The sequence below is a fragment of the Mirounga angustirostris genome, unplaced genomic scaffold (assembly GCF_029215605.1).
Source record: "Mirounga angustirostris isolate CCGP_5_RB_7025 unplaced genomic scaffold, mMirAng1.0.hap1 SCAF_17, whole genome shotgun sequence".
Taxonomy (NCBI): domain Eukaryota; kingdom Metazoa; phylum Chordata; class Mammalia; order Carnivora; family Phocidae; genus Mirounga; species Mirounga angustirostris.
In genome coordinates, this window is record NW_026991725.1 from 41507038 (window position 1) to 41514189 (window position 7152).

Genomic DNA, 7152 nt, shown 5'->3' on the forward strand with positions numbered 1-7152 from the left:
GGCTGGTTGCCAGGGGAACCAACCAGGAATACAGGGTTGAACTTTCAGCCCCACCCCTGACCTCCAGGAGGTGTGAGGGGCTAGAGGTTTAATCAAGCATGCCTATGTAATGAAGCCTCCATAAAACCCCAAAGGACAAGGTTCAGAGAGCTTCCAGGCTGGTGGCAGGTGCAGGGACAGGGAGAGTGGAATATCTGGAGGGAGCATGGATGCTCTGCACCCTTTCCCCACACCTCACCTTAAGTTTCTTTCCATCTGGCCCTTGACCTGCATCCCTTATCATAGCCTTTAATAAACCAGTAAACGTGTTTTCCCTGAGTTATGTAAGCTGCTCTAGCAAATTCATCAAACCTAAGGAGGTGGTCATTGGAACCTCCGATCTGTAGCCAATCTGCAGGCTCTCAGCTGTGCTTGCAACTGGTATCTGAAGTGGGGGTGGTGGTGACAGTCTTGTAAGACCGGGCCCTTAACCTGTGGAATCTGATGCTATCTTTGTGTAGATAGTGTCAGAATTGGGTTGAATTAAACTGAATTGCTGGTGTGCAAGAATTGCTTAGTGTTTTGTGTGGGAACATCCCCTCATTGGAATTGGATCCAGGGAACATTAAAAGATCAGGGTACTCTTGAATTAGGAACCCCATCCACCAAGAGACCTGGGGATAAAAAACTCAAGAGAAACTCTATACAAAGTTACTCTAAGAGGTAAATGGAAAATCTGAAACAAAGCATTTCTGTTGATGGAAATTCTCTCCCCCAAATCAACTATGAGGTATAAGAAAGCTATAATTTAACCCTCCAGACTAAATAAATATCCCCAAGCACTTGGAGATATATGAAAAAGAAACAGGTATAATCAGAAATCTAAAACCTAAGAACAAAACAAACAAATGAAATGTAGAAAAATATGTTAAAATTGGGAGATGGGGAAAGGTGTATGGGAATTCTCTGTACCGTTCTTGCAACTTTTCTGCAAGTTTGAAAATATCTGGAAATAAAAAGTTTCAAGAGCACTGGGGATATTTTCATGGCTGTCTCAGTGGGCTGAGCAGTGATGGAGCTGCTGAGAGAGGGCAGTCAGGGGGGACCACGGGACACAAGTCATTGGAGGGCCCAACACAGGGTGACAATGGAAACTGGAGCCTTGAACATGGATTTCACTCTGGGGAGTTAGAGAAGGCTGATGCTAGAATCATAGTCTATGGCCTCAGGGTTTGGCCAAGACCACATCAGCCAGAGAAATGAATGCAGAGTCTGTCTACACCGTGTGCTGGCTGGAGCCCCTTTGCCACTTAGCTCACCCCAGTGTCTTGACTATGCAAATGTCTGCCGCCAAGGAGCGTCACGGGCTTACTTAACCTCAAGAAATAATATATTTATTGTAATAGTAGGAATTCAGTAGATAATCATGGTTTCTTACAGGAAATGACAAACAAAAGGCTCTACACGTAGCAGAGTGACAGCCACGTGGTATTTACCCAATAAAAGACTCGGGATTATGACCATGACGGTATTAGCATGGAAGCTGACTTTTACAGTCCCTCTGCAACGAGAGAGGAAGCTGCCCAGCCTTCAGTTTGTTCAGACAGTGGGCAAAGATGACGCAATCGCACCTGGATCCACCAGGTTTTTAAGGGAGAATTTGCAGCTGCCTAGAGCCAAGCGTAGGGAAGGGAGTTCAGTGGGCAGGTAGCCTGCTGTCAGGTGGAAGGAAATGGGTCAAGGACAAGAAGAGAGAGGTGGCACCCCCAGAAACAGGCTTTTTCTCCTTCCTATGCTTCTTCTCCCTCCTACAACTTCAGAGCACCTCCACCCTGACAAGCTTGAACCACCTTAAGAGTCAGAACAACTACCCTGATGTGTTAACACATCTGAATCACATTCTCCTGGCTTACAGAAAACAGGTGCTGATAAACTATTCACATGATCCTGTCTGGCATAAAGCAACCTGTGGTTTGTTGTCATGCATCCATTTATTAAACAGACATGTCCCGAGGGCCCTTCCTGTGCCAGGCACTGTCTGGGAGCTGGGAACCCGGAGATGACCTCGAGAGACAGAATCCCCATTGTCTCAGAGCTGACAATCTGGTGTGATGGCTCAAATGACCATATCACCATATCCCTCATGAATGCAGATGCAAACAATCCTTGACAAAATATTAACAGATTGAGGGGGCGCCTGGGTGGCTCAGTCATTAGGCATCTGCCTTCAGCTCAGGTCATGATCCCAGGGTCCTGGGATCGAGCCCCATGTCGGGCTCCCTGCTCAGCAGGAAGCCTGCTTCTCCCTCTCCCTCTGCCCCTCCCCATCCCCCACCCATGCTTGCTCACTCTTTCTAATAAAAAATAAATAAAATCTTGGGCGCCTGGGTGGCTCAGTTGGTTAAGCGACTGCCTTCGGCTCAGGTCATGATCCTGGAGTCCCGGGATTGAGTCCCGCATCGGGCTCCCTGCTCAGCGGGGGGTCTGCTTCTCCCTCTGCCCCCTTTCTTCTCGTGCTCTCTGTCTCTCATTCTCTCTCTCTCAAATAAATAAAATCTTTAAAAAATAAATAAATAAATAAATAAATAAATAAATAAATAAATAAAATCTTAAAATAACATATTGAATACAGTAATATATTCTTAAAAACCCATGACCAAGTGGGTTTTACCCCAGGGACGCAAAGTTGATTTACCACTAGAAATGTTATTCAGTGGATCACCATATTGTTATTCTAAAAGAGAAAAATCACATGAGCAAATGTATCTGTGCAAAAAAAGCCATTTGACAAAACACAACACTCGTTTGTGATTAAAGCTAGGTGAAAACTAGGAAAATATGTAAACACCTTCCGTCTGATGAAGAGCATCTCTGAAAACTCCACAGCTATCATCCCACCTAAGGATGAAAAACAGAATGCTTTTCCCCTAGGATCAGGAATGGGACAAAGGTGCTCACTGTAGCTCTTACCTCATCCCACATATAAAAATTAACTCGAAAGGGATCAGACCTAACTGTAAGACTTAAACCTTCTCTGGGATGGGGGCTGGTCACCAGAGACACCAAGCCACGACCAGATGCTTGGGACCTCAGGGAGAGGCAAGGGGCTGGAAATGGATCAATGATCGATCATGCCTACGTGAGAAAGCCTCCATAAAATCCCCAAAGCACGGGATTCAGGGAGCTTCCAAGTTAGTGAACACATCCACGTGTACTGGGAGGGTAACACACCCCAACTCCACAGGGACAGAAGTTCCTGCACTCGACAGCCCCCTGGACCTCGCCCTACATATCTCTTCCTCTGGCTGTTCATTTGTGGCCTTTATCATATCCTCTAATGAACTGGCAAGCATAGATGTTTCCCTGAGTTCTGTGAGCCCCTCTAGCAGATTAATTGAACCCGAGGAGGGAGATCATGGGGACTCCAGCATGGAGCCAAGTCCGACAGAAGCTGTGGGTTACCTGGGGACGCCCTACTTGCAGCTGAAGCTGCGGGGTGGTCTCGTGGGACGGAGCCCTTGACCTGTGGGATCGGATGCTGTCTCCAGGTAGATGGTGTCAGGATGGAGTTAAACTGTAGGACACCCAGCTGGCGTCACAGAGCATTGCTCCGTGTGTGTGTGTGTGGGGGGGAACCCGGAAGGGACAGAAGTGAAGTGTTCTATGTGAAGGTAAAGGAGAGACATACGGGAGGTGGAAAACTGACTTTTTCTAACACACTATCTATAGAATATTCTTCTGTCTGTGGACATTTCCAGTCCCAACCCTTGAGTCACAAGCTAAAGGTGAAGTCATAAGCATCGGGAAGTTTAACAAGTTTAACACATGTACCAACAAATCCCATTTGCACGTAGGCACATCCTTGTTTGCCCAGAATCCGTACTTGCCTATGAACATACAAAGGCTGTTTATCTGCGGTTTGGGCTCTGCTCCCTGGGAACTGACCTTTTGCCTCCGAGAAATAGAGTGACTTGCACTAATTGCTCACTTACTTATATTTCAACCCAGGGTCAACAAAAATCACCCAGTCTCCTCGGCACACCACCCTGACTTCCGTTTCGAGAGGCTCTACAGACTCTGGGTCCACGGTGCACCTGAATCTCAGAGGGGTGCCTCCTCGAGTCTCCACCGACAACCCCATGGGGTGCCCAGTTTGGCGTGCACCTCAGGGCAGGCCGGGGCGCCATCACCGAGGACGCTCGGCGTGTGTTAATAAGGGCTGATCGACAGAGCCCATCCTTTCCCTGCACCACCACCACTCAGAAGGAGGCGTGCAAAGCTCAGAAACTTCACATCCAAGTCCTGGGGGTGTGGCACTGCCCTATGATGTCACCAGCCGTAAATGGGCAAATGCCTTCCAGGTGTGAGTGGGCTTGGCTGACAGGAGAGGGAGTGCCGTCTTGGGAGCTCCGAAGAGCGCTCCAAGTTCATCCAGCAGATGAAAGAAGCCACGGGCCCAGCTCCTCTCTTGACACACTTGTCAAGACTCATTTCGGCGATGCCTCCTCTCAGGGTCGCTTCTGATTCTGATGTCTTTGTGCCTGCTGTCCTGGCCAGGGTTCTCCCGAGAAACAAGCAGTAGGCCCGGAGAGCTTGCTTCCTCCCACACCCTCTGCCTACCACCCCGTGAGGACACAGCGAGGAGGCTGGAGGGCCTCCCCAGGAGCTGGACTTCCCGGCCCCCAGGACTGGGAGGAATATGTTTCTGTGGTTTAAGCTGCCCCGTGTGTGGTGATTTTGTTACATTGGTCCGAGCAGACGAAGATCCCACGGGGACCAGACCCAGACAGAGCAGGCAAACTTTATGTGGCCTGAAATGCAGAGCTTCCTGGGTTCCCATCCCAGAAGGGCCCCCAGGAGTTACCTGTGGGCAGGCCGAGACAAGAGCTACTCAGCCCGGAGCCTGCAGAGGGGCTCAGGACCGTGGGACTCCGCGACTTTGCACTTAGGGCTTTCTGTGTAATTTTCCAGGATGATCTGTAGCTTGGGTTAGCTTTGCAGAGAGGCCTGTGGCTCACAAATGGTTAGAACCGCTTTCCTGGTGCAGACACACCAGCTCTTGTCCGACACGGACTTCCCTCTGCCCCCTGTGAAAACATGACAGTTATGACATCGGGAGGGCCCATGCATCAGGATCAGCATTCTCAGCAGGGAGCCATATCTCTACCCCATTCAGAAAACAAAAGGTTGGGGCGCCTGGGTGGCTCAGTCGTTAAGCGTCTGCCTTTGGCTCAGGTCATGATCCCAGGGTCCTGGGATCGAGCCCCGCACTGGGCTCCCTGCTCTGCAGGAAGCCTGCTTCTCCCTCTCCCACTCCCCCTGCTTGTGTTCCCTCTCTGTGTCTGTCAAATAAATAAATAAATAAATAAAATCTTCAAAAAAAAAATTTAAAAAATGGATCCCACTAAGGGACTGGATGTGAAAACTTAAAAAAAAAAAAAAAGAAGAATCACAAAGATTATCCAACTCCTAAAAACACGAAAGCTAGTGTGTAGTAGGCTCAGTACTGGACCAATGATCTTGGCAGTTTTTGTCCTTACCTTATTCATAAATTTCCTCTTAAAAAAAAAAAGGTGAACAAGTTGATAATTCAGATTTATATTATGGTAATAATATAACAGGATGTGGGGGGCGCCTGGGTGGCTCAGTAGGTTGAGTCCGACTCTTGATTTCGGCTCAGGTCATGGTCTCAGGGTCGTGAGATCGAGTTGCACATAGGGCTCCATGCTGGGCGTGGAGCCTGCTTAAGATTCTGTCTCCCTCTCCCTCTGCCTTCCCCACCCAACTCCCCGGTGCTCGTGTTCTCGCTCTCAAAAACAAACAAAAAAAAGGATAAAGGGTCAAAAATGCGATTAAAAGGGGAAGTACATGGGGTGCCTGGGTGGCTCAGTCGTTGAGCATCTGCCTTCGGCTCGGGTCGTGATCCCAGGGTCCTGGGATCGAGCCCCACGTTGAGCTCCCTGCTCCGCGGGAAGCCTCTTCTCCCTCTCCCACTCCCCTTGCTTGTGTTCCCTCTCTCGCTGTCTCTGTCAAATAAATAAAATCTTAAAAAAAAGAAAAAAAAAGGGCAAGTACAGGCTACAGACTGTAGGATTCCAACTGCACGATGTTCTGGGAGAGGCAGAGCTATGGGGATGACAGGAAGTCAGCAGCTGCGGGGCTCAGCAGGGAGGGAGGAACAGGTGCAGCACGAAGGATGTTCGGGGCAGTGAGCCTCTTCTGTAGGACACCGTCATGATGCACACATGTGATCATGTCTGCCCACCCACCGAGTGTACAACGCCAGGTGAGCCGAACGCATGCCACTGACTCTGGGTGCTGCTGTGTCAGCCTGGACGCGTCCGTTGTGACACATGGACCCTCTGGCAGGGACGCCGACGGCAGGGGAGGCTGTGCAGATCAGGGGGCAGGAGGCAAAGAGGAAATCTCTGTACCTTCCCCTCTGTATTACTGCAGTCCCCAAACCGCTCTAAAACATGAAATCTATTAAAAATATATCAGTACAAAGCAGGGCAAGTATAAAGCAGGATTGAGCCACAGGAAGTTGTGCCCCTCACTCTGAGCTTCCTGGCAGTCACGATGAAGAGCGAAGCAGAAACTGGCTCCCAGAGAACCAGGAACGCTGGTTTCTCCGAGATGCCGCTTGCAGGGGGCCGTGGCACACAGATTTCCGAAATGCTACACGCTCTGGACGCCTGCAGGAAGAATCACCGTCGTCCACGTGACCCAAACCGGCAAGCAGCAAGGATGGGAACTCGCTGTTGTTTTAGGGGCAGGCCCGGGCTCGTCCGTCTGCCTGTGTTCTGGGGCGTCTTCCCTGCCTTCGAGGGCTAGTTCACTGAGACTGCTCCCCGGTGCTCCGCGGGCTCACCTGGAGATGGAGGTACTGAAATTCCACCAGCAGAAGACACGTTTCTCAATCTTAGCTCAGAGCTGGAGGTTTGCTGTTCGTTTCTTCTTCACGCACAAGGGGCGACGAGGAAGCTGCTTTTTGCTGTGTTCTCCTTCACAGAAGGCAGAACCTCCTCCCCGCTCCCAGTTTATATCCTTGCTGGGCCGCAGAGAGAGGTGCGAGCCACGGCCCGGCCCGCGCAGGCCCGCTGAGCAGGACCTCCCTGCTCCAAGGTCGCCCCGGGGAGGAAAGGAGGCCACAGACAGCAGGGGTGCTTTGGG